Consider the following 16,492-nt stretch of genomic DNA (forward strand, 5'->3'; position numbering starts at 1 on the left):
TGTGAGTTCGAGGCCAGCCTGGTCTACAAGAGCTAGTTCCTGGACAGGTACCAAAGCTACAGAGAAACGCTGTCTTGAAAAGCTAACTCTAGCTACACAGAATTCTGAATGAAAAGAGAGAAATTATGTATCGACACATTCTAGAGGATAGGCTTAAGGCACCCATCAGGTGGGTTTCCCACTTCTAGAGCGGTTTCTGTGCTGCAAATGAGCGACCTCTGCTCTAGTCCTGGCTGTCACAACAAATGGTGGCCTGCGGAGGAACAGCCGAGTCCTTGTTTGTGGCAAGAGGTGTTGTTAAAGAGGATTCATATCCCTGTGTTAACTCCTGGCCTGATTCGGTTTACAGCAATAGCTTTGGTACAACTTCGTTTAATAATCTCTAGAACAGGGCAAGATGTTTTGCTGGCGTCCTCAGGGAAATCACCCCGTGTTCAGCTTAAACACAGCTCCATGCAACTTCAGCCTGCGTGTTTCCAGGAACTGGTGCCATTTTACCAACACCAGAGAAATTATCCTTCCAGTTTTCTTAGCTTTTCCAGCTACAACAACGACTGAGTAATTTGGCAAGAATGGTGATCCAAGGAGCAATGAGAATATTATAGGTAGGTATTAGTTGAACTTGCTAGAAGAATACTGGACACATTTATTAATTTCTGAAAGCCATCACAGTGAATATTCCTCCTCATCTAAAAGTGTTTGGTGTTCGTAATAGAAGATTTGTGATTTTAACATATAAATAGTGATTTATATTTATATTTTTTAACATATAAAATAGTGATAAAATAAAATATATTTATATTTTTTTAACATATAAAATAGTGATTTTAACATATCACTCATATTTCTAAACTCTAGACCAACTATTTCCACCCATATAGATAAACTCTAGACATACCTTCTTCACAGTTCTCTGCATGGGCAACTTTATATGGTCAATTACATATTTGATAATTTGATCTTCCCACTTGTGTTTGTGCCATCAAAACTCTCGCAAGAATAACAGGTTGTTAGGACTTTATCCAGAAGCTCATATAAAATTTCTGTTCTCATATTCTTAGATTTATCTTTCTCTAATTTTCTTTTAGGTAGAAGCACTGTTTTTATATAAATATTCCTCATTTAATGTGTAACTTTTTGCCAGCATTTCTGGTCACATTTTAAGATAGATTCACGGGAGAACTTAATTGCTCAAGAGTGTGAAGTATTGGAGTAATATCTCCTTTATGAGAAATGACATTTTCCCCGTAAAGTTTATTCCAGGGCCAGTATCTAAAAAGATTGCTCTAGGGGTTAGAGAGATGATTCTCTGGTTAAGAGCACTGACTACTCTTTCAGAGGACCAGGGTTCAATTCCCAACACCCACATGGTGGTTCACAACTGTGTGGAACTCCAGTTTCGGGGGATCTGATGCCCTATTTTGGCCTCAGAGGCCACTACAAGTACAAAGTGCACAGGCATACATGCAGGAAAACACCCACATACATAAAATAAAACCAAAATGGAAAATGTAGTTCTATATCCTCACCTACATTGTACAATTAATAAGTAATACATAACCATTTGCTTTAACGTATATCTCTTTGCCCACTGAGTTTTACTGCTTCCAAGTTTGTTTTACTTTTTCTTTTTATTATTGTGGGTTTGGGGTGTGTGTGTGTGTGTGTGTGTGTGTGTGTGTGTGTGTGTGTGTGTACACGGTGCCCTCTGGTGGTCAGAGGACAACTTTCAGGAGTCAGTGTCAGTTCTCTCAGCAATACCTGCACCGTAAGCGCTTTAGCCTCCTGCCCCCCAGTCATGCTGCTGGCCCTGAGGCCCTGAAAAGCCCCCAAACTCATGGGTTGGGTGCAATGGAACACAGATGTAAGTGTAGAGTACACCCTTAAGGAGTAGAGGCAGGTGTGCTGTGAGTTCAAGACCAGCATGGTTTACAAAGAAAGCAAGTTCTAAGTCAGTCAGAGTCACACAGTGAGACTCTATCTCAAAAGACTCACAACAAAATACTCAAGAAACACTTCCTTCTTGACCTGGCAGTCTGCACTGTTCATCAATCTATTTGCTAGCACACCTTTTGCCATCAATCTGTGTGAACTATTTGTTAATACATTGCAGCAAGTACAACAAACATGCTTTTGTTTGGTTATTGGGTTTTTAACTTCATTTATAATTTTGAAAAAAGGCAACATATTCCATTTTATGGGTTTTCCAGAATCTGGCACATAAAATGTGCTCAGTAAGTTTTTGTTGAATAATGTAATCAATTGAATTTATTTTTCCTTTATGTTTTCCAACATTGTTTTCTTCCTTAGAGAAGTATTTTCCATGTAGGAGGTAAAAATATTATAAATTATTTTGTAATTAAAAATATTTACAAAGTAGCTAATGTATTTTTCTTCGCATAAAGTCCTCAATAATTTCTGCAGCATTTTTTGAATAGCCTTCCTTTTCCCCAGTGTTCTGTAAAACCTCCTGCACCTTACAATAAACTCACATTTGTGGCTTTCTGATTTTAGGTTTTCTTCCATTAATTTGTTTATTCTTGTGGCAAAATACAACTTTAATTATCAAAGTGTTAAAACTGGGCTGAATACCTGGTAGAGTTAGGCCATCACTTCATTATTCTTAAACAAAACAGTCAAACATTTCTCATTTGCTTTTTCTTATTGATAAGCACTCTGTCAAGTATTCCTAGCCTTTGATTCGAATTCCTGTATTGCAGAGGGGCCCAGCCCTGTGCAAAGGCAGTTTGGTGGACTCCTGACCTGCCATTTATATTGCAGGGCCCCTTGGCAGGTTCTTTAATCACTTTGTGCCTCAGTTTCCTCAATCTGTGAAATGAAGAAAACAATAGTTCTTATCTCGGACGATTATTGAAGATATTGAAGTATTAAGCCATTCAATGAATATATAATAATGTAAAACATATACTAATACATATTGATTTCTTAAAAGAATGCCCAGCACACAGCAAGGACTGAAGTGTCCACTATTGTTAAGTACTGTTAGTTGAAGGCAAAAAAAAAGTTTTATAAAATTCTCATCAGGAATCTGAAGAACTTAAGAAATGTCTCTTGGCAAGACCTCTTTCACTTTTCCACCGGACACTTGTCAGCTGTTCCCTGGTGTTACTTGCTAAGTATCCTTGCCTTTCACTGCCCTGGATGGGCCCTCCTTCCCTAATCCTTATCACACAGAGCCTGGTTCTATCGATTCTCTCACACCACACTGTCTTTTCTCAGATAGGGCTTTCTCTGTCACCTTTTGCTTCTTTCTTTCAGAAATGAATCGTCTTTAATACATCCCCATGAAATAGCTCACTAAAGGTGTGATCACATAAATTTAACACATATGACCAAAACTTCTAAAAATGATGGCATACAAAGGATAAAAGGAGTATTAAAATAATTGTATGTTAAGCATTTTGAATTGTCATTTTTCATTAATTAAATTTATATATATATCTGAAGCAAATCTCTATGACTTTAAGGCTAGTCTGGCCTACACTGGAGTTCCAGACCAGATACATAGTAAAATCCTGTTTCAGAAAACCAAACCAAACCAAACCAAACAACCAAACAAACAAAAAAACAAAAACAAAAAAAAAACAAAACCCAGCAACAACACAAAATGAATTGCATTGTTTGCCCTCTCTGTCTCCATCCCTGTCACCACTTTCTACAAAGTCCTTTGCCACATAGGTGTCTCTGTTCTGTTTTGTGCCCTGCTATATACTGAGATGGAGGGGAAGGGAAGGCCGGTGGTGAGTAGCTTTCCTCCGTGGTCTCTGATGCTTCGTACATGTCGCTTCCTATACACTGTGGTTCCTTGCGGAGATAACCCCTCACCCCCAAGGATGTTTGGAAATGTCAGGAGACACATTTGGTAGAGACAAATAGACTCAGGAGGCCATGCTATTTCCACCTAATGAGTAAAATAGCCTAAAACTCGCAGGATGGCCCTCATGAGAAATGCATACCCGTAGGTGTTGAGAACCCCACCTGATAATGGTCTGTTCACTGTCTAGATTTTCAAGCACCTTGATAATTATGTTGCCCACACCCAGAAAGTTCAGCAAATGTTCACTGGATGAATACATATTTTTTCTAATGTCACAATTTCTATGTCATTGCTTAGTCCCTTATGATTTATATTTGAGAGAGGGAACCAAGGGGCGTAGCTTTTCTTTCCCCCAGGAAGGAACCTTGTCTACACTTAGTCATTTAGGAACAGGTTGTCCTTGGGCTGTGAGCCTAGTGAGATGCCTCTTTTGTTCAGGAAGGCAACTGAAGTCTTTTGCCTAGAGTTCTTCTGGAGAAAAAGTTCTCAATCTGTGGGTCATAACCCCTTGGTCGAATGACCTTTTCACAGGGAATGCCTAAGACCATCAGGAGACAGATATTTATATTATGATTCATAACAGTAGAAAAATTGGAGTCATGAAGTACCAATAAAAATAATTTTATGTTTGGGGGTCACCACAAGATGAAGAATCATATGAAAGGATGTAGCATTAGGAAGGTTGAGAACCACTGTTCTGGAGGGTTATGTTGTATGTTATTGTTTCTTGTTGAGCTTGGGAGTCTGTGCTTGCATTCCCAGTGGAAATTTTGAAACGTCATTTCTTTCATTTCAAGGACAATGAAAAAGAAACTCAAACAGTCATGTCCTGGGTTTTCTGGCTAACTCCACATAGTTTCTGTTTCTGCTGCTCCCAGTATTTCTACCAGAGTCAGCCAACTGATATCCTCGATTTCTAATGAGCAAAACGGGTCGAGGGACTTTTCCTCATTCAGTAGTACCCAGGTCTCCAACCCTGAAGGCTTGTGCCTGGCAGTCTATGCCCATGTGCGTTTTACATTCCGCTTTTGTACATTACCCAACTATGGCAATTGCCAACAGAAATGCAGAGTAAAGAACTTTATCCATATAATTCAGAAATAACTCTGTTGATGTAGCTATTGGAGCTAGATTTCAGAAACACTATGGTAGCCTTTCCTCGAATGAGCAAGCCCACAACAAGGAAGCACCAGCTCTCAGACATCTAATGGCCATGGACATTTTGTAAATCAAACCCATTCAAATAGAAACTCTGCACCAACAGTTGGGATCACTCCATATACAGATAGGAAACCTATAAATGGACAAATCTCCATGTAATTGCTCTCCTCTCTTGCTTCCTTTCTGGGTGTCTAAGTCTTGACCCTGTGGTCAAATGGCAAAGCCTACGTGGGGAATGTCCCATGGTGTTTTTGATTCTTCCTACAATACCCAACTTAGACCAATTCCCCTAGTTAGACTTCTGTGTATATCTAAGGAAGGAATACATAAGCAAAACAAAAATGATGTGTTTGTTCATTTTCTTATTTGATTGTGCAAGTGAAAGACACTTTCAACATTCTCTTGTGACTTGAAGTGCTCTTCAAGTTGAAATGACCAATCCACTAAGCAAAAAATGCCCGTGCAAACTTTTGTGATTAACAAGCAGATGTGGGGAGGGGGCTTGGTCACCCTTGACACCTTTCCCTCATGGCAGAACTCATTTCCTGTGCTGGGAGGTTCTGGAGTACTGTTCCTTGAGACCAGTACATTCTGGAGGTCAGACACCCGGAGGTCAGAGACTCCCCACCCCCAAGCACAGGCCCATCCAGTGCACTGTTGAGAACGCTATCTCTTTCCTTCAGGTCTTTTCCATGGCTCCAATTCTAGTCTTGCTGTTAGCTTCAGAATTCTTGGGAGCCAGGGCCAGGCATGGGAGGTCTGGATAGAGAGTCTGTTCAGGACCTAACCAGTCTCTGACTCAGCAAGGGGGCTCTTGGGTCGGAGAAAGTGGCCAGTGTCTGGATGTTTTGAGTCCTGTTCTAGAGGGTAATGGAGACTCTGTCATTGCTCACGTAAGAGCAATTAGAAAAATGTGTCCTTGGGAGAACTGGACACCAATGGACAGAAGTGTCAACATCTCCATAAAATTTATCTCCCTATACTTCTATTCCAATCATGGTGCTAGAGTCTATTGCTCTTGTCAAAATTAAATCTTAGTTTCTCTGGCTTCTTGGTCCCTCTTCTAGGGTCTCAGGTATAGACTACTTTCTCTTCTCTACCCCCATCCACCCTAAGAGCAGGCACCTGGTCCTTACCTGGCAACCCCAGCAGGGTGAAGTAACCTCGGCACTCCGTGAAGCCAGAGCTCTCTCGGACACAAGAACGCCATAGGCCTTGGTAGTTGAATACAGCCGTCACTGGGTTGTTGTATAAGTCCTGGGTGCTCCACTGGTCCATACAAGTGGCTGCAATGACGCCTGCAAACCCGATCAGTGAAACCACAAAGCCCAAGCCCTGGCAGGCGGTAACAGACATGATGGAGACGAGTGTCCACACAAACTCAGAGGACAAAAAAACAGGCAAGTTCTGAGGGCACCCAGTGTAGGGTTGGCGTTTTCTCAGAGAGGCTGGTGCACACGTCACAAATGAACCGTGTGATGGAGGGGGGACTCACCAGTGCCACCTGGGCTGGCCTTGTTTCTTTATCTACCGAAGAGAGATAATTTCCACAACATGGTACCAAGAGCCATTTGTTTTCCGCCATATGTACACTCTGCTCACTGTTTGCCTTTGAAGGGAGTTTCTTTTCTGATTAGCCAGACTCTCCTCTGGAGAGGGTGAGCAACTGCAGGGTTGGCTGCTTAGGAGGTGTGGCATGTTGGTCAGGAGGGACTTTCAGGCTCTGGGTTCCAGTGCCCCACTGATATTTCGATGGAGGATATGGAGCTTCTTTGGGGACTTCCTAGGGCACTTTCACCTTAGTTAAAAAAGCTTTGGCAAGATATGTTGAAATAGAATTGATTCTCATTCATCATGGTCCTTATGTTTAAAGAAAAATCACAATATTGAATTAGTAAATTCTGAACCGTTGCCGGTAGGGGAAAATACACTGTTTGGTTCTTGTGAACCTATGGTCACAGTTTTATCATCAATAGATAACTTTATTTTATGTGTACCTCTATTTAGTGATGCCTAATTTAATATGTATTTTTGATTTATTATCATTGAAATTATAGAAAGTAGTATAATCATGCCTACCATCTCACATATGTGCTTTCTTCATGGGGAATGTAGTAACCTACTCATGCTTATAAACAGAACTTTAGCACTGTCTGTGGTGGCTATTTTAAACAGCAGGGTCAACAGGAAGTGAGGAAAACATGAAAAAGGAGTCACTAAATACTCATCAGAAAGGACACTTGCTTCCAGTATGGGAGCACAAATGTAGAAGGCAAGAGTTATTCTGCTCTCCCCTCAGTTGGAAACACACAATTTGGGCAACTCAAAGTCTTGTCATCTGTACATGCCTAGATATGGCTGTGGAAGGGCCGCACATATTAACTTCAGTTAACATAAATCTTAGTAAACTTTGCAAATATGGAAGACGCACACAGTGAAGATCCACTTTTGTGGATAGTTGATGGAAGGGATTAGTTAGCGGGGCTAAGTCATTCACAGCTTCTGTGGCATGAGAATGAATTCTGCATAAATCAACAGGTAGAGCCCAGTGGAAGGTTGAGGACAGAAGTAAGCTGCAAGAAGATGTTTGGGCTCCGGAGCTGGACATCATGGGCTCAATGCCCATCTCATTGTTCACCAGCCAAACACAGACAGACAACAGCAGACCGCTTAACCTCTGTGAGACTCATGGTCTCCATCTACAAAATGAGATAGCAGTAAATGTAATAACAGTAATAGGGTTGAGTCATCTGGATTGTTTTGTAGATTACACATAAGAGTAAATGTGCAATGTTGAGTGTCATACACAGAACACTCCTCGGAAGACACTGGCAAATACCAAGACCAGAGAAATGATGATGCTACCAGCAAATGCTTTAGCCGTTGGTAATAACTGTCCTGGTGTATCTATTCATGCGAATCACAAATCAAACCTCAACCTTCTCTCACAAAATATCTCTAGTTATGGAAAGACTTAAGTTTTTAGCCCATATATTATATTATTTCTACTATTTTTTTTATTGGTGTGTGTGTGTGTGTGTGTGATCTGATGAATATCTGTGGTGTATGAGAACACTATGCACAGTTAACTCTTGTTGACAAGGTCTCTCACTATACTTGGAGCCAGACTGGAGTCCCTCATGTCCTCCTGTTTCCTGTCTCTCTCACAGAGCTAGAATTACACGCACGCTCATGACCACGCACAGATTTTTATGTGAGTCCTGAGGGTCTAAACTCAGTCAACGTGTTTGTACAGCCGGTTCTTTTACCTGCAGAGCTGTGTCCTCAGCCCCAGCTTTATTTTGGCTCTGGGTTCAAGAATCAACTCTTTCTTCTATAACTAAGAGAGTTATGCTATACATCATTAGCTAGCATGTCTGTGCTTCAGTTTCTCTATTTCTGCTTACTTAGTTTTTAAAAGCTGAGCTTCCACGTAGCTAGGTCGGTCCTGGACTCACTCAGAGGATGACCTTGAACCCCTCCTGCTCCTGACACGTCTACCTTGCAAGTGTTGAGACTACAGTTGTGTGCTACCGCATCTAGCAGACTTCAGCACGGGGTGGAGCATAGCATTTAGGGGTAGCTACTAAAGTGTAAGATTCCTAGATATTTCTGATGAATCTCAGAGAGGGAAGAAGACTTTTCTAGGGTAAGAATAAGGACTCAAGCCTGTCTCTTTTAGGTATTCAAGGATGGTAGAACTCCCATGGAAAATCTAGTAGTATAACATGTCAAAGGGTCTTCAGGTCTCCAACAGGGACTGCATCCTGGTGATGTACTCTGCCACAGAGGCGATGGGAGTCAGCGCATCCATTTGAAGCACCAGTAACTGCACCTGTGGGCACCGAAGCTGAAAGAGAGTCTGACTTAACACACCTTTCAGTGTTGATAGGGAAGTTCACTGCAACTCTGCCCCTCTCCTGTCCTGTTGCTCCTTTTCTTAGGTGTCCCTCCAAAATCATGCCTTGGTCCTGTGTAAGGGAGAACACTCCTCATGTCACCCTTCTGACCAGACTGCCTTCAATCAAAAATACTTTGGAAACTTGAGATTAGTTCCTGTGGGTTTTTTGTTTGTTTTCATTTTGCTTTTTGTCCAGTCTGGAAATTAAAACTCAGTGCATATGATAAGGAGAATAAATTCTTGTTCTAGCTTTGAGAGTATTGGAAGATTTTTTTTTTTTACACTATCTTAACAATCTGGGTTGGTACATATTTTTCCCTTCCCTTTCCCTTTTTCCCTGCTTCCCTCCCTCCTACTTCCCTCTGCCCCTCCCTCTTTCTTCTGACAATCTTCAAAGTTGTTGGTATGTTGCCCAGTTTAACTGCCAGTTCACGATTTTCTCTCTTACAGATAGGTATCGCTATGCCTAGTTGAGACTATTTCTTGTTCGTAGCATAAAAACACCTTAAAAAACAGCAAACTGAACATCACGGTCGTTAGCATTAAACGTGGGTTCTGATAAGCACATTAAAATTTCCTGGAGTGAGAAATTCCACCTGCTCTGTCCAGGTGAAGCAGCCATTCCAGGTTCTTAGGAGAAACGGAACAAGTTCTTGTCATGGGTTCATACTGCCAACTCAGATATGACTCAGAGAAATAGCCATCAAACCTGAGTTTCAGTCTAGTGTGGGTGTTCCAAGAGCACGATTCCGCCAAGGAGTGACTCATTTCCCCTTGGTTTGGCTTGTGGGAGTAATGAGATAATGCTCCCGTGACTGTGCCCTGGGGGTGTAAATGCCCATTACTCTATTCCATCTGATTCAAGATTCTAAATCCAGAAAGCATAGATAGCTGGAACACTGTCTAGCATCCATTAGGTTTCTAGCATCCATTGCAATTTCTGCGCAAATTGTCTTGTGCGCAGATTGAGTGACTAACAGCATCTGAATTTTCAACAAAACTTAAGATCAAAATCAGCTCATAATGGCCTGGTAAGATGGCTTGGTAGAAAAGGTGCCTGATACCAAACCTCGCCACCTGACTTGGATCCCTGGGATCCACAGAGTAGGAGAGAACTGACTCTTGTAAGTTGTTCTCTGATATTGACATACATGTTGTGCCATTAATGCACCCACACATATAGTCACACACATAAAATAAAATGTAATAAAAATTTAAAAATCAGCTCATAAACTCAAGGAAATTTTGGGAAAGGATTTGAACAAAACAACATATATGCTCTTGGGCTTGACAAGAAGTAGATCTATGTATTTTCAACCATATCTATAGTTGAAACCCAAACATGAAACACATGGAAATTGACACTACAGAAAACACTGCATGTTCTGCTGCCATCATATGCTTGTGTGCGGAGATATAGGGCCTTAGAGGGCAGGATTCTGTTATAGAACCAGCCTGGGGCAAGGATTGGGCACCACTACAGAGAGTCCTAGCTTCCCTGGTTCTCCCCTGTCTGTTTTTCTCTAACACCTTTTAGCTGGCATTTCTTGTTCTGGGCACCTAATCAAAGTTCTAAGCATGATGAATGACTGGAGAGTCTCTTTGGCAACCGCTTCTACAACTTCTCTCGCCATTGTGAAAACAAACCAAATAAAGGATTTTGTGTTTGTAGATGATTTGGTCGTCCTGAGTCTTTAAGGTTTTACGAATGATTGCATTTTTATGTAAATGATTCAGGAACCTAAAGGACTGCAAAGTCACTTTTCCAAGCAAGGCTACTGTTACCACAATCGTAAGAGAACGTTTTAATACAAAAGATAGAAAACTATGATCTCAGAATAAAAGAATGCCACCAACAGTTAGATACATATTAATATTTCACATCATTATTTCTCAGAGAGTGTAACATGATCATGGGCCAGTGTAGTTCATCGGCCAGCATGGATACAGGAGTCTGGAGTTGTTGGGCTGCTGACTATAGCCAGTGAGGTGTTTACTGCTAAGGTCTGTTGAGTAGCCATGAGGGACAAAAATTCAATTCTTGAGTTGAAGGCGATGGTGCGAGTTTTGGTGAGCTTCAGGGGAGGTGTTAAACTTGGGGGAGGCAAACTTAGGGGCAAAGGCAGGCAAGCCCAAGGACTCTGAAGGGCAGGGGCTGAGGTTCAGAGAAGTGATATCAGGGGAAACTAATTCATGCCAGGGATAGGAGAGAAAAGAAAGAAGAAAGCATCCCTGGGATGGTTTCCGTGAACTTAGGAGGACTCAGAGTGTTCTGTGGACAGGGATGAGGAATGTCATGGAATGACTGATGGATTTTAGGAGATAGATTTGATCCATTCACAGACGTATTAGTGTAAGGAGTAGTTGTTGAGCTATGCAGTACACATCACCATCAGTGATGTAGAACAAATATAGTGTAGTATTTGTTCATATGTGTGTGTGTGTGTGTGTGTAAATTATAAACATGCATGTTCTGACTAATTTTATGTCAGCTTGGCACAAGCTAGAGTCATTTTGGAAGAAAGAACCTCAAGAAAATATTCCCACGAGATTGGCCTTTGGGCTAGTTTGTAGGGAATTTTTTTCATTGATTATTGATGGGAAGGGTTCAGCTCACAGAGAGCAGTGTCACCCCTGGGCTCATGGTCATGAACAAGGCTTGGGGGAGTAAGCCGGTAAGCAGCATTCCTCCATGGTCTCTGTTTCAGTTTTGGCGTCCAGTTTCCTGCCCTGCTTGAGTTCTTGCCCTGACTTCCTTTGATGATGGACTGTGATGTGGACCGTAAGCAGAAATAAACCCTTTCCTCCCTGAGCTGCTTTTTGTCATGGTCTTCATCACAGCAGTAAAATCTTTAACTAAGACGAGGTGATAATATATTTATGTGTTATGTACTCTAGAACACTTGTCCTAAGTTCAATCCCTAGCACCATATACATATATACCTGTGGGAGCACCCGAGTCTGCATCACCACCCTCCCGGTATGGACCGTGGTTCCATACCACCATGAGCTGGGCAAGGTCCTAGGGGTTAAACATAAGACACACACACAGAGAGTCTGGGTCATTCACCAAGAGGTGAATGCCAGTTTATTTAGCTTTATCCAGAGTTAATATACTTTGGCCCCAGAAGAGAAAACCCCTCCCAGCCAGAGGGGGTTGGGGAACTGGCGCCGTGTGGGAGCTCCTCCGCAGGCAGGTGGGCGAGGGGCGGAGGGCTGTTACAGACAGGTGAGAGAGGAACCTTGGTGCCATGAGCTCTCCCAGGCAAGTTGGAAATTACCACACCAAAGCCCTACGGTTAATTTATCAGGCTAGCAGAGCAGAGCACAGAACTTAGCAGGAAACTTTAGCTGGTTAGCCAAAACAGTCCTTGATTTGCATCCCAGGGAGCAAGGGAAGGCCCGGGCCCTACATATACCATATAACATTATATTCTCATATGAAAACTGGAAGAGGATAATTCAATACTAATTTTAAACAGAACTTCTTGATTTGTATCCCTGCACCCAGTGGATTATTTTGTCTATTTATGGGCTGTGCACAGTGTAGACTAGGAGATCATGACCAGATCATTACTGAGAGAGAAAAAGATAGGTAGGCATGCAAGTGACTTTGGGGAGGCCGAGGAATAGAAAGAACTCAAAGCCAAAAGGTCTAGCTTTCTTTGGGATAAAAGAGAAGGGAATGAAATAAAGAGAAATGAAGTGGAAAGAAGAGAGGAAAAAGTGCAGTTTGGAGTAGGAGGAAGAAGGAGACTTCAAGAAATCAGCGAGGGTTTGATGAGTCAGCGAGGCAGAGCTTAACTCACAGAAAGGCAGCTCGAAACTCTGTTTGGAATTCAAGTTTATTTAGACCCTACTCAGTTTGAGGCTGGGTCTGTGGTTCTCCTTCTTTCTCTATGAGATACACACCACACTGTCCCATGATGCTGGCGGGTGGCTTCCATAAAAGCAGAAGTGGAGTGGGAAGGGCTCAAATAAAACCCGGGAGAGCGACAAATCCTAAGCCTCAGTGATTCTTGTTTTCAGGTCAGAGGACTCTATGGCTCAGTGTTAGCTTTTTGAGTCATCTGATAACAGCAGGGAACCAGCCAGCTTGATTTGCTTAGGAAGGACTCTCCTTCTATTACAGAAAACCACTGGTTCTGAAAATCCCCTGGTTTCAGACAAACTGGACAGTTGACTAACTTCAGTCATGGCACTTTGATTGCTACTGGGAGGACCAGTGTCTTACTTCTGGTCAGTTCACTAGCTCCACGGGAGTGGCTTCTTCTGCAGACATGGGATTGGCAGAGGCCTTGCTCCTTGATGTCTTTCACTTCTCAATCACAGCCATTGGATTGTGGACGGGCACATGACACTGATGCCAGGGAGACTCAGTTTTAGACCCATTTCAAAAACTAGAATTTCACATAGCCCAGACTGGGTTCAAACTTTATACATAGTCAAGGGGTGACTTGAACCCCCCCCCATCCTCCCTCTCCTGAGTGCTAGGGTTACAGGCATGTACCTCCTGACCAGTTTCTTCAGTACTACGGCTCAAACCTAGGGCCTTGAGCATTCTAGGCAAACGTTTTATTAGCTAAGGCACATCCCTAGAAACTCTGAAGTTTTGTTGGGCCCTATTGGGAAAGAAAAGGGGGGGGGATGTTTTCAGTGGGATCATAGGTAGTGAGCGTAGCAAACACTTAAAGATTGACTTTCCAAGGCAAACTAAAATGGCAGAGAGCAGCAGAGAGACGGAGAAAACCTGCAGCTCCTGATATCTGAGCTTCTCTACCAGACTACACCTAAAGAGAGCTTCACGTGAGTGGCTTTCGTTATGTGAATCAACATGTCTCCCTCTACCCTTACCACCCAACCCCAGCTCTGCTCATGCCAGTTCGATTGGCATTCTCTGTCAGTTAAGAGAATCCTGACAGACACAGCTGGGAGTGATCAAATAGAGACAAGAAAATCAATATATACTGCCCTACCCAGGGGCCTCACTCCTTCTTCACCTTGATGCTTGGAGAAGGGGATGAGGTAGCTACCAGTCTTCTTTCGGGTAAGAAGAGACTGTCAGCAGTTTCACAGGGTTAAACAGCCAGGAATAAAGAGAGACAACTGTTGTCAAATGTGGAAGGAATTGGGACAATTCAGTACCAAAGCTAAAGGATATTTAGAAAATTACAGATTTTGTTGCTATGTTGTATTTATGATTTTAATTTCTCCCCTTGCCTAAGGTGATTAACAGTACATTTTTGACAAGCTGTGCTAAACTTGACTTGAGGGTGTCTTTTAGAGATCAGCTAAATTGGAGAAAGACGATATCAAGGGACAATCAGACTAATAACATGTAGTTCTTTGTCCAATACAAAGTTTTTAAATATTTTTTCAACATTTATCTAGTTGAAAAAAAGAAAAACTCATTTTGATGATGAATTCACTTCTATGGGTGACGGCTGATGTCAAAAAGTCCATGAAATGTTTCTCACTTTCTGAAGTTCTCGTCTGTCTGGTGGTCATAAGATCTTCTGCAGCAGACATCTCTCTGATGCTCACTAGGGAGTCTAGGGCTTTAACAACAGGGGTGAGCTAACAGCATCCTGCCATCTCTAACATAGTTTCATAATCTCAGATCTCTGTGTTAGAAAGCTTAGGCAATTTTTGATGACAAGCTTTAGGTTGGCAGCATTGAAGAACAAAACGTAGATCCTGGAGACTCTTGGTTAGCAAATTTCACAGAAAACATAGTCTACTTTGGGAACAGTGGGACTATCGAACTTTTCATCCAGGTATGTTGTTTTGTGCCTTCTAGAAGCCTGATTGATGGGCATCTGTGGTAGTGTGGATGTAATTGGCCCCATAATCTCATATGGAGTGGCGCTGTTAGGAGGTGTGGCTTTGATGGAGTGGGTATGGTATGGCCTTGTTGGAGGAAGTGTGTCACTGTGGGGGTGGGCTTTGAGGTTTTCTATGCTCAGGATGGTCTTCAGTGTCTCAGTTGACTTCCTGTTGCCTAAAAGATGTATGACTCTCAGCTTCTACTCAAGCACATATGCTTGCATGCCACCATGCTCCCCACCATCATGATAATGGGCTAAACCTCTAAACTTGTAAGTGGGCCACCCCAATTAAATGTTTCTTTCTAAGAGTTGTTGCGGTCATGGTGTCTCTTTGCAGCACTAAAAACCCTAAAATAAAATCATAGTTCCAATTCATTCAGTGATGATGGCTTGAAACCCTTCAGGCTGTTAGCTACTTCAGCTGGCTGGTTAGTCTGGTTCTAATCCAGCTTTGGAAGAAGGGATGACAGAAGGACTTGAGGTAGAGAAGCTGGATTCTTGACTCTGCAGCCAAAGTAAAAGTGGGCAGGGAGAGCTGATCATTTCTCAGAATGGCAGTTGGAATGCCATGTGGAAGTCTTCTGTGTCTAGGAATAGCAGGGCAGGACATATGATCAATTTCTGGACACAATTTAAAAAGCTGAAGGAATACTCAGGGAAAAGCTTAGGCTGTAATAAACTATACAAGTTAGCATGAAGTTGTTAGTCTAAAAGAGAATAAAAAGCAGGACCCTGAGCAAGAAATGAACACTGATGCTAACTACTTTTAGGCGAGGACGTTATGGACTCTTCCAAATTAAGGCTTTTCATTTGCCATCCTGTGGGACATGGTTAGGGCACAAAGTTTCAAAGTTTCGTGGGAGTAACTCAGGCTTAGGAGACAGAAGTCTCATTTATAATAAACTGAAAGATTCAATCTGTAGGATAGAATTGTAGCACAGAATTTCTCAAAGTTATAGTTCTAAACTTCTCTATTTCCCGTTTTTGTGTGTTCCTCAAATTACTCATTCAAGAATTTTTATGTGTAGTCAAAAATAACTGGATATGTATAAATAAAATTCAAAGAGGAAGAGCCAACAAACAAAACTTAACATTGCATAAGACAGCTATAAAGCAAATTAATGGGTTGATTGGTCCACTAAAGAAGTTATTCAGAGAACACTGGATGGGTATTAAGAGGAGAGAGAAAAAAGAGTGCCTGGAGAGGTGGTCCAGCAGTTAAGAACACTTTACTGCTCCAAGAAGACTTGGGTTTGGTTCCTAGAACCTTCACAACAGCTCACAACTGTTTGTAACTCCAGTTCTAGGGGATCTGATGCCTTCATTTGGCCTCTACATGCACCATATGTGATTCACATACATACATAGATGTGGTCAAATATATATATATATATATATATATATATATATATACACAAAAAAAATACAATTTTAGAAAAAATAAGAAGGGGGAAAGTAAGTCTTAGAGAAAGGGAGGAAGAAGATAAAAAGGGGCAGGGAGAAGCCTGGAAGACAAAGTGATAAGGTGTAAGCATATGTTTAATTACAATTCATATAGGAGAGGATAGAACTCAGTAGATGCTGATATGAGTGGATAATCCCTGAGAACTCTCTAGAATTACAGAAAGGTACCAATATTCTGTGTCTTCAACAAGCTCCAGTATCATAATAACATAAATCAAAAAGAATACTCCTAGCTAGATCATGATGCTTCAGAAAATCAAAGATAAAGGAAAATTTTAATAATAAAAAATAGTTTCACTT

Source organism: Myodes glareolus, chromosome 4 (genome assembly GCF_982192425.1).
Source record: "Myodes glareolus chromosome 4, mMyoGla1.1, whole genome shotgun sequence".
In the NCBI taxonomy this organism is placed as follows: Eukaryota; Metazoa; Chordata; class Mammalia; order Rodentia; family Cricetidae; genus Myodes; species Myodes glareolus.